Source organism: Corythoichthys intestinalis, chromosome 19, assembly GCF_030265065.1.
Source record: "Corythoichthys intestinalis isolate RoL2023-P3 chromosome 19, ASM3026506v1, whole genome shotgun sequence".
NCBI lineage: Eukaryota > Metazoa > Chordata > Actinopteri > Syngnathiformes > Syngnathidae > Corythoichthys > Corythoichthys intestinalis.
Window position 1 is genome coordinate 40,720,911 of NC_080413.1, and position 12,281 is coordinate 40,733,191.

The 12,281-nt window shown below is 41.6% G+C and overlaps 1 long non-coding RNA gene across 1 annotated transcript; it reads right to left on the bottom strand.

The window, feature by feature from the left end:
* On the bottom strand, nt 1–1,627 carry LOC130907262 (uncharacterized). The gene is made up of 2 exons (XR_009061435.1): nt 600–1,627; nt 1–493 (listed from the first exon to the last, which is right to left on the bottom strand). It is a non-coding gene; the product is annotated as an uncharacterized LOC130907262 (long non-coding RNA).
* Nucleotides 1,628–12,281: the final 10,654 nt, after the last annotated feature.

Genomic DNA, 12,281 nt, shown 5'->3' on the forward strand with positions numbered 1-12,281 from the left:
TGATTTGATGATAGAATTTATGTTAACAATTTTACAAAACATACATACAATATAACAGTTAACATAATAACAACATACACAATTCATGATGTGCACTTTGAGATTTGTTGTTCAAATGTAAAGTGCGTTATAAATAAAATGTATTATTATTTATTATTATGTTCGAAGCCCGAAGTGGCTTTGTGCAAAGGCCACATTGTTTGCGCTTGGACGGGGGTCCAGCTCGCTGCTCAACCAAGCCTTCGGCAGAAGGCGGTGGTTCCCGTTTTAGGACTTCTGGCCGAATTAGAGCCTTGCCAAGTTCCTCAAGAAATAGTCGGCGCTTGTAGCTTTTCTTCACGTCCCACTCAGGGTAGATCTCCGTGAACAGCACAAACGAGGGTAGATCTCCGTGAACAGCACAAACGCGCTGCATGACGAAATGTCCGGCATGTGAAAAAACACACATTGGCCTCCTGAGTGCGCGCCGGCGGCAGGAGTATGTGCCTCAGGCCTGCAAAGCACAAGCGCACGCAACAATAACAGCTTTGATCTTTGATCAGCTTTTACAAGACAAACCTTGATATGCAAAACATTTGCTTACTCACTCTCGTCATTACCTCGATCGCCGTCATTTTCGTCATGCGCCTCAACGCATGTCCGTGCCCCCGCCTTCTGCTCCCCGCTTTCATCTCGTTATGTTGTCAACTATTTCCTAATCCTCGTCATCAAAGCCGCCCTCCTCCGGCATCGAAAGTCCGGAAGAATTTGTTCAATGTCTTCTGGGCTCTCCAAAGAAGCGTCCGAACAAAGGTCGTCGTCGTCGGAATCAGGATTTTCTAACACCATTCGAATCGTGTCCTGCGGTGAAATACTTCTCGCCGCCATCGATCATAAGTTGTGTTGGAAGAAATGCAAAATGGTGATCCTCGCGAGAACAGAGACTCCCAAAATGCCCAGAACCAATGAGAGTAAGAAATTCAAACACCCAACCAATAAAAGTTGAAATTCAAACGACAACAATAAACACGTGGTTTTTTGTTTTGGTTTTTTTGCATTTCCGGGAAGTACCTTTTTATTGTCTTGTGCAAAATTGCAAATACGCATGCCCAAATAGACTGAAAGTGAGCTCAGACAACATTGACACCATTTTTTTTGTAAAGCCAACCGTCTTTATTGCATTAATTTTTGACCGATCTGAAGCTAGCTTCGCAAGAAAATTCATGTATTGGCCTATGGCTCCATCTAGTGACTTCTGGGTGTCAACACAAAATTTTTTTTATCTGCATGTTTTTGACTCGCCAAAGAAGCGATTGCATCAATAATCACGGAAAATGCATGATAAAACATCAGGTTTACAGCATATTAAAAATCATGATTTATAATGGGAGTCAATGAGCCAAAAAATGGCAAAATAACAAGAGTTTAGTGCAAATCTTCCCAGCCTGTTTGCAATAAGTTAGAAATTGCCGGATGGTGCCATTTCGAACTTCTACATGAATTAGTATCCTGCAGGAAATATCAGCTCCCTAGTGTATTTTTTCATATGCTTTTTTTCCTTTTAAACACAGAAAAAAACGAAAAAAGCCAAAAAATGGACAAATAACACCCAGGGGTTTTAAACAGAACCCTGAGACTATCACAGAGCAGGTGCCTTTATACGGAGACTTGATTACACACAGGTGGATTCTATTTATCATCATCGGTCATTTAGGACAACACTGAATCATTCAGAGATCCTCACTGAACTTCTGGAGTGAGTTTGCTGCACTGAAAGTAAAGGGGCCAAATAATATTGCACACCCCACTTTTCAGTTTTTTATTTGTTAAAAAAGTTTAAATTATCCAATAAATGTTGTTCCACTTCACGATTGTGTCCCACTTGTTGTTGATTCTTGACAAAAAAATAAAATTTCATATCTTTATGTTTGAAGCCTGAAATGTGGCGAAAGGTTGCAAGATTCAAGGGGGCCGAATACTTTTGCAAGGCACTGTATATATATATATATATATATATATTTTAAAAAGTTAGCGAGAGAACCCCACCCCCGCCCGACCCAACGTAATAATCGACATTTTAATTTCGTTATGTTTTTGGTTTAATTTAGCTATTTCCAGCTTGCCTTGTTTATAATTCCGATGTTTGTTTACTGCTTTTCGTCTTACTGCGAAGAAGGAGGAAGTGATGATCGGCCTGCCATGATATTTAAGTCATTAGCCATCATGCTGTGACCCGGGAATTTAATGCCTGCTTTCACGCACACCGCTTCCCGGGAAAGTCCCGGACATGATACTAGGACGTGACCCTTGAAATGTCCGCGTAATCTCCGTGTCAGTTGACACAGGAAATTGTTTTCAAACACAACTGCTGCACGGTTAAGTCCCGCGATATTCCCGGTGTTTCGGAGTATATGAAAGATCTTTTGTTACGCATGAGTGTGATGGAATATGCTGACAATTAGTGGAGAATGGCCAGGCACATTAAATATCTATTCTTGAATTGAGAACAATTCTGACAAACTATTCAAACTCGAGGGAACTCATGCTCTTTGAACGAATTATACTTCAATTCAGCAGATTTTTTTTCTTTTGCCGCAATTCAAAGATGTTTTTTTGTATATCTTTGGCCTAAAGCGGTAATGTAATAGGTTATAGTCAGTGCTTAATTTGTAAATCATAAGGTGCCGGAACGCAAAGTACATATGACAGCGCAGGGATGACTATACACGCACAGGTCCCGGAACACAGGCAAAAACTGATGTGAAAAACATCACGTAAATGCCCACTTGCCATACTGTGGGACTTACAAGCCTCAATTTCAGATAACATCCATGGTATAAATGCTATGACAACAATTTACAATTATTTTGGCCTCTCTCTGCACACCACGGGCAATTGCCCACATAACCACATTTACCGGTCCGGTCCGGTAACACTGAACGCAGCCTTTTTTCTCCTCACCCTCACTGCACTCTGTGTTGTGTGTGGAGGTAAAATCGGGCCTAAAAAATCCATCTCGACCCGACCAGGCACGCGGGTATTAAAGACCGACCGGCCCGAGGCTGATCAATTAACTTGATTTGCAGGTCCGAGTCCGAAAAACAAAACAAAATTTTATGTTTTATTCGTAAGCCCGAGCGTACAGTGGATTTGACTTTTGTTTTAATTTCTTCCAGTAGGCAGGAAAAAAACTGCAAGTTTTTTCTGAATGTTTAAATAGTCTACAACGAAATAACGCTGGGAAAGTCTGTTAAATATCTGGCCCCAAAGTTCCCACCGCCTTACTAATTGTGCAACCCAAACCTGAATTTCCCATAAGAAGCCAGGGGTAGTAAGTCTGCTTCATCTTGAACCGAGCTGTAATCCAAACCCCGTCGCTGGAGGATGTCCCACTTTCTTCTCCGCTCAGTGCACTCTTCTCGAATCCGGGTGGCGCTGAACCTGACCAGCTGCTGCCACGATAGTAACCCCCTGCTTGGCTGGCTGTCCGTGAACCTGGCTAGCTAGCTGCTGGCGCTAGCCTCCTGCTTCACCTGCTTCTCACCGTTAGATCGCTGAATCTGCCCTGTTGGCCGGTTGTTGCGTTTTCGACTCGTTTTGAATCTTGCTGTAAATTCATTTGTCTTCTTGGCATGTTAAAATAATGTGTAATAATGTTTAATTCTGGCTACTTGCTGCCCAAATGCCGCTGAAGTTTTTTTTTTTTTTTTTTTTTTTTTTTTTTTTAAATCGGGGAGGGGCGTGATTTCTCATCAACAAATCGCTGACTCTTTCAAATAATTTTTTATAAACAACATACAATTCTTGGGATTTTTTCTGTAGATGAATTTATGCAGATTATTATTCTTATTTTATACATTTTTTAAAAACGTTTTAATATTATTATTATGTTCTATGTAATATATTGATAGGATGATCTATGTCATCCTAGATCGATTGGTTCGCCCTGGGAAGCACATCCTTGTTTGATATGTGATGTTCGGGTCTGCGGGGAATATATTTTTATGTTTGATGTGTGCGGCAGTGCAAGAGTAGCGAGATTCAAGACGTGTGTTACACGGTGTTCACCAACCACTGCCTGATCATTCTAAGTGTAACAAATACACAATATTCAAAACACGAGAGGTAACGGATCTCTCCAAATAAGTCCCGGAATACAGGGAGGCGAAAATCAAGAGGTGCTGGAACATGTTCCGGCGGTGTTCTGACAAAATTTGCAACCCATCAAAAATTGCTACCTTGCGGTTTTGCGCATGCGCGTAACGTTAAAAATGGCCGCGAATGCGGCGATTCTAAAGTAGAGCCTAGTTCGGGCCCAAAAAATCCAGCCCGATCCGACACGGCCCGCTGGTATTGAGGCCCGACCCGGCCCGAGCTCGATCACTTAACTAGATTTGCAGGCCCGAGCCCGAAAAACCCGATTTTTTTTTTTTTTTTTTTTTTTTTTTTTTTTTGAGTGACGCGGAAAAAACGCAGCAGCAGCAATTTATTTTCATTTCTTCGAGTTGGCAGAAAAAAACGCAAGTTTTCTTAATGTTTAAATAATCTACATATTTTTTTGAGAATTATCAAAGCATTCACACAACGAAATAACGCTGGGAAAGTTTGTTAAACATATTTCTGAGTGTGTGGGATATTGTTTTCACATGGACGCGCCTCTCTGACAAGGAAATGAAAATGAGGGCGGCGCCTCGGCCGTGCGCAAATGGTACAGCGGGAGGACAAGAATAAAAAGCGGCCGGCACCACGGCGTTCGTGCACACGCACAAGCAAAAGCGCAATACAGAGAGCCTGCTCTCCATTTTTTTTTTCTTTTTTTTTTTTTATTGAGTGACGCGGAAAAAACGCAGCAGCAGCAATTTATTTTCATTTCTTCGAGTTGGCAGAAAAAAACGCAAGTTTTCTTAATGTTTAAATAATCTACATATTTTTTTTGAGAATTATCAAAGCATTCACACAACGAAATAACGCTGGGAAAGTTTGTTAAACATATTTCTGAGTGTGTGGGATATTGTTCTCACATGGACGCGCCTCTCTGACAAGGAAATGAAAATGAGGGCGGCGCCTCGGCCGTGCGCAAATGGTACAGCGGGAGGACAAGAATAAAAAGCGGCCGGCGCCACGGCGTTCGTGCACACGCACAAGCAGAAGCGCAATACAGAGAGCCTGCTCTCCATTTTTTTTTTTTTTTAAAAAAATAATTTATTAGTCCGGCATGGCGGCCCGACCCGAACTGACCCGAACGTGAATGCTTAAATTGTGGGCCCGAGTCGGGTCGGGTCGGGTTCGGGTTCGGGTACAAAATCTAACCTCTATTCCAAAGTGAACACTACAAACTTTCTTTAAAGAAAGGAATATTTGCTTAAGTTTGATCATGTAAAGACATGTACAAAAGTTCTCAGACACATCCTACCATGTTAGCTGCACACAGTAACTGCACGCCGCGCTCTCACTGTTAACAACTTTGCCGCGTCGTTAAGTATTAATTTACGCCATTTTCGTGTTGCACATGTATGTTTATGATGTATCTAGTTTAGTTAGCACTTTGGATAACATTGAGAGTCCAATTGAATGTAAAAGAGGGGTTTTTCAGCGCCACAAAAGCTTTGGGAGCAAAATTTTATAAGGGAGCAAATTTTGACAGAACACCGGCACAAATTAACCCCTGGTTATAGTACGGTATAATAATAACAGTTCATATAGATAACTTTGCTTTGTGTAGCGCGTCATCTCATCCCTTCCCTGAAAGCCGGTTAATGGGGGCGCGGATAGTCCGGGGCACGACCCTGGGTCCCGGGAGGGATGGCGGCAGCCCCTTTGCTATAGACCCTACTCACATGACGTCACAACCACGCCTCCGCGCCATGTTGTCCGTCTACTCGTCATGTTAATGCATTACCGCTACGTAAATTCCTCCTATAGGGAATGGGACGTACTACGTCACTGTTTGGCTAGGCCGCCATGCTGGCAATATCCTTCCGGCAGACTCAACGGGGATTGTAACGTGTGGTAGTGCTAACCTAATTCCTTCGGTGTATTAGAAAGAAAATATGGGTGTGCATTGTTGTGTTACCGGGTGCAACAGTGTCTCCTGCGACAAAAAAAAAAAGGGCGAGGAAAACTGGACTCACTTCTCACCGTTTTCCTGCATGGAGGACCAAATATCAGATCACGAAGGCACGACGGATGGCTGGGTTGCAGCGGTTCGTCGGAAAAGCATTTCTTTTGATCATATTTCTGCTGGAATGAGAGCGTGTTCCCGTCATCTCTACTCTTGTAAGTTGAACGATTTATCCGTTTTGGTTTCAATACGTTTTTTTATTTTTTTTTACCGTTGTGTAAATCTGCCTCGGTAGCAATGCTAACCTACTCCTCCTCCTCACCTACCTGTTGTGTTACTAGGTAAACCTGCTGACAAGACATCCCGATTGGTCACCATCTCTCTTGGATTATTTGACAAAGAAAATTTGTTCAATTGAGCGGTTCCATTTGTCTTGTGTCGGAATCAAACAAGCCCCTGCAGCAGACGCCGTCTGGGTCTGCCTTTCTTGCTGATAAACTGCGGGCTTTTAACTTGTGAAAATGCAAGAACTTTAATGCACATATTTATTCTGCCTGGCTATTTAACTAAGGCCAGTGAAGTGTTGTTGTTTTTTTTTAACCACTTTGACAAAGACACGTTTCATTGTAATGTTGAATTGATAAATTCTATTATTATTTATAATTATTCTTGTTTGCACTAATGTAGACTTTAAACTGTCAATTCAAATAGTGTTGGAAAAGTTGCAATACCTAAAATAGAAATGCAAGAACTGTAATGTACATATTTATACACCTTTATCTACCTGAGGCCACTGAATGTTTTTTTAACTGCTTTGAAAAATACAGGTTTTGTTGTGATCTTGTATTTATATAGTATATAGCTTTTTATAATGTATTATAATATTTGCTACCCCCTGTCAGAGTGTGGGCCATTTTGCACTAAAAGGATTTTAAACTGTCAGTTCAAATATTGTGTTGGAGAACTTGCAATACCTAAAATGGAAATGCAAGAACTTTAAACCACATATTTATTCTGTCTGGCAATTTACCCAAGGCCAGTAAATAGTTTTTAAACTGCTTTGACAAAGACACATTTATGTTAAATTAAACTTGTATATATTACTTATAATTATATAATATTTGCTGACCCCGTCAGAGGGTGGGCCTTGTTTGCACTAATTTAAAGATTTTAAACTGTCAGCTCAAATATTGTATTGGAGAAGTTGCATTACTTGAAATAAATCTATTGCAACTTATCAGTCCCAGTTCTTGTCTACAACACTGTCCACACATTGTCAATGCATATTCCAAATAGAATAACAAAATTAAGTCACCTGACTTTGTAATTATTACACCTGTTTATTATGAAGACCTGAAGTAAACAACAAGCAGTTACAGTTTGTCAAGAAGTTGTTCAAGTCATGTTTTGGTATTCATATTTTATTGACTTTTCACAACAACACTTGGGATCGTGTTTGTAAGAGCAGAGCAAACTGAAGTTTCAGCGTGCACTCTTCGCCTTTCCAACCTCTCATAACGCTCCGATGTGGTGCGCTTGACCTCAGAATAACCCAAGAAGAGATATGGTGACTAATCGGGATGTGTTGTCAGCATTTCATATGCAGGTTTTCCTAGTAACACAACAGGTAGGTGAGGAGGAGGAGTAGGTTAGCATTGCTACCGAGGCAGATTTACACAACGGTAAAAAAAAATAAAAAAACGTATTGAAACCAAAACGGATAAATCGTTCAACTTACAAGAGTAGAGATGACGGGAACACGCTCTCATTCCAGCAGAAATATGATCAAAAGAAATGCTTTTCCGACGAACCGCTGCAACCCAGCCATCCGTCGTGCCTTCGTGATCTGATATTTGGTCCTCCATGCAGGAAAACGGTGAGAAGTGAGTCCAGTTTTCCTCGCCCTTTTTTTTTTGTCGCAGGAGACACTGTTGCACCCGGTAACACAACAATGCACACCCATATTTTCTTTCTAATACACCGAAGGAATTAGGTTAGCACTACCACACGTTACAATCCCCGTTGAGTCTGCCGGAAGGATATTGCCAGCATGGCGGCCTAGCCAAACAGTGTAGTACGTCCCATTCCCTATTATGGCGTGTTTTTCTGCTCGTTAACATTAATAATCATAATGGTGAAGGCGTGTGTGGCGGTTGGTTGCAGTACCAGAGAAGATAGACGGAGAGACTTGAAGTTCTACCGTATTCCGAGAGACCCGGAGAGGGGAGCTAGATGGACTGCTGCAATTCAACGAGAAAACTGGGCTCCAAACGATTACCGCAGATTATGTAGTGGTCATTTTATATCTGGTAAGATGCATTTAATATATATTTAGAGGGTTTTGGGCTGACAACCACAATTAAGATCATTGCGAGGCTAATCGCCGACAACATACAGTTTCAAATTCAAGATGCTTATTTCTTCCACCATCATTACATTTTAAATATTATTTAACTGGTACCAAGTGAAAGAAGCTGTCCTCGTCTACGGATCATCAGTTAAACAGGTGTGTCCAAACCTTTTGCAAAGGGGGCCAGATTTGGTGTGGTAAAAATGCGGGCGGCTACCTTGGCTGATTCACATAGAACAATATATTTAAACAAATTGTAGCAAGCCCTTCTGTGTGTCACATTTACTTTATTTATTTTTTTCATTAATTCATAATTTCAACAATCTCGCCTTTGTGGCGTTCTCTTTCGACACTCGGGCTCTTTCGAAATACTGCTGCTGTGAAATTAAACTAGCTTCAAGTTGCTATAATTTCTCGCTGCGTATCTTCCCTTTAATGTTGTCGTACATGTCAGCGTGTCTTGTTCGGTAATATTATTGCGTCACATCGAACTCTTTAAAAACAGCGACTGTCTCTTTGCAAATGAGGCAGACACAGTTGTTGTGTGTTTTATTGAAGAAATAGTCCAATATCCACCTATCCTTGAAGCGTCGGCCATCGCAGTCAACTTTTTTTTTTATTGTCGCCATTTTAGAAAATTGGAAGTAAAGGGTCACACGGGGTAATGTTGCTTAGACTGCTGCTCTTAAAGTTTTTCAAACTTTCGTGAGGATAGGCTGATTTTGTGTGGAGAAGATAGTTGTAGATATCAGGGTAGCAGATGTCAGGCAGAGAGGGCGAAGACAGTGGGTCGAAAAATATCGCTTTAGGCATCAAATACGGATCTGGCGAATGGATAGACTGAAGCTTGTCCACATAACGCCTTTTATGCAACGCATCCAATGAGTTTACAGCGTCTGAAAGCACCGGGGCTTCCATGAATTGCTCTATAAACTGAACGACTAATTGAAATCATTGAGAATAGGGCTAAACAGAGACGGACAATATGGCGGCCGGATACAGCGACACGTCATTCTGTGACGTTGGTAAGTAGGGTCTATAGCTGCTGGAGGAGGGATGGGCCGTGCTGTTTCACCCCCCCACCCCCTCCCCCCCAAAGTCTAGGGAGGGGCTGTGGCCCTGGGGCGGGCCCAGCGCAGCATTTCCACTTGTCTGCAAGACTATCACACGTCTGATGGGATTCACGCATGACTGGGTGCAATTACACACACTCAAGTAGAGAGAATGTTGGTGCCAGAATGAGCGAGCAGGCAGCATAGAATAGGTTGTCAACATACAAGCGTACAATTGATTCACATAATACTGGGTTCTACACCTCACATTGTTGATTTGTGTACGCTCCACCCCACCTAGTCATATCTCTTTTTGACTCACCCCGCCTCCTCTCTCTCCTCGATCATCAGCTCCCCCCCATATGGTGTCCAAGAAGAATACAATTAGCTCACTACTAGTATAGCACCACTATATTCATAGGTAGTGTAGGCATTTAATGTATTTCTTGTTGTTCATCTCTTTTATCTCTCTCCTTTTCCTCTCTGTTCCCCCATAGCCCCTTCCTGCTCGCTGCCTGCTCCTAATAAAAGAAACACAATGAATCATCACAATGGGAGCATATCATTCGCCCATGTGGTATATTAAAACCGTTCAGACCATATGGACACTCAGATTCCCATGCTCCGTGTCAAAGCAGCTAAACAGGCCAGGTTAAAAAAAAAAAAGGATGTACTTTCCAAGTTAATATAACTCTTTCAGAATATAAAAAGGAATTTGTACAAATTTATATGGAATAACAGAAGATCTAGACTGTAACTGACTGTATATCGCATTTGATCGATGGGGGCTTGCATTGTCCCAACCTGAACTGCTAGTAGGCCTATAAAGCGACTCAACTGAGATGCATAATGTTTTTATTTTTGGACCAAAGACCCTCCATTTTGGGTCGAAATGGAATCTTGCGGTCTTAAACTGCCATTTCTTTTTAATATCTATACTCAAATTGAAAGAAAAGGTTGTTCAAACAGACAAAAGAAAAAAATTGGGAAAACATGAGAAGAATATGGAATCAAAGGAGAATACTTAGGAGAACCAACTTTGTTATCCTTAGTCCAGTCTGTGTATATCATCTAAACCAGGGGTGTCCTAACTTTTTGCAAAGAGGGCCAGATTTGGTGTGGTAAAAATGTGGAGGGCCGACCTTGGCTGGCGTCCTTTACGTAGAACAGGGGTGGGCAAACTATTCCACAAAGGGCCGCAGTGGGTGCGGGTTTTTGTTGCAACCCATTAAGAGGACGCCTTTTCACCAATCTGCTTTTTTACAAGTGCAGTCAGTCAATTGCAGTCAGGTGCTTCTCATTTCTGCTGAAACCTCATTAGTTAAACTATCTGTGCTGGGTCAGTTGGAACAAAGACCAGGACCCACTGCGGCCCTCGAGGACCGGTTTGCCCACCCCTGACGTAGAACAATATATGTAAGCAAATTTTAGCAAGCCATTCTGTGTGTCACATTTGCTTTATAATTTTTTTAAATTAACACTTTCAACAATTTCGCAACTAGCCTTTGTGGCGTTCTCTTTCGACTCTCGGATTCTTGCAAAATACTGCTGCTGTGAAATTAAACTAACTTCAAGTTGCTTTTGTTTCTCCCTGCGTATCTTCCCTGTAATCTTGTCGTACATGTCAGCTTGTCTCGTTTAGTAATATCGCCTCAAATTGAACTCTTTAAAAACAGCGACTGTCTCTGCAAATGAGGCAGACACAGTTTTTGCGTATTTTAGTGAAGAAATAGTCCAATTTCCACCTATCCTTGAAGCTTTGGCCGTCGCAGTCAACTTTCATTTTTTTGTTGTTGATTGTCGCCATTTTAGAAAATTGGAAGTCAAGGGTCACACGGGGTAATGTTGTTTAGAGTACTGCTGCCTTTTAGTGGGTAAATGAGGAGCAGAATTTAGTATGTAAGCTACTTCATTTTCTGGTAGCAGTACTGCTGACCAATTTATTAAGTCTGTGTGCAGGCCAGACGTTATTGATCTTATGACAGAAGCTGGGGGCCGGATGAAATTTGACCACGGGCCACACATTGGACATGTCTGATCTAAACTAATGCTTGGTGTCAGGTTATATCGGAGCGCAGCAGCCAGCGTGCACTCTGACCTGTGTATCTCTATGTTTAAATTATTTCCTTGAGGAGGGATTCATTATAGTTTGGAAATCATTGTTGAGGATATAGGCATTTGTAGAGAAGCTCGACCTTACTAATGTCCTGCCCACTCATAAAAACAAGTTGTATTTATTATGTACAGTGGGGCAAATAAGTATTTAGTCAACCACCAATTGTGCAAGTTCTCCTCCTTGAAAAGATTAGAGAGCCCTGTAATTGTCAGCATGAGTAAACCTCAACCATGAGAGACAGAATGTGGGAAAAAAAAAAAATTGTTTGATTTTTAAAGAATTGATTTCCAAGTTAGAGTGGAAAATAAGTATTTGGTCACCTACAAACAAGCAAGATTTCTGGCTGTCAAAGAGGTCTAACTTCTTCTAACGAGGTCTAATGAGGTGTAACAAGGCTCCACTCGTTACCTGTATTAATTGCACCTTTTTTTTTTTAACTCATTATTGGTATAAAAGACACCTGTCCAAAATCTCAGTCAGTCACACTCCAAACTCCAGTATGGCCAAGACCAAAGAGCTGCCAAAGGACACCAAAGACAAAATTGTAGACCTGCACCAGGCTGGGAAGACTGAATCTGCAATAGGTAAAACGCTTGGTATAAAGAAATAAACTGGGAGCAATTATTAGAAAATGGAAGACATACAAGACCACTGATAATCTCCCTCGATCTGGGGCTCCATGCAAGATCTCACCCCGTGGTGTCAAAATCAAAACAAGAACGG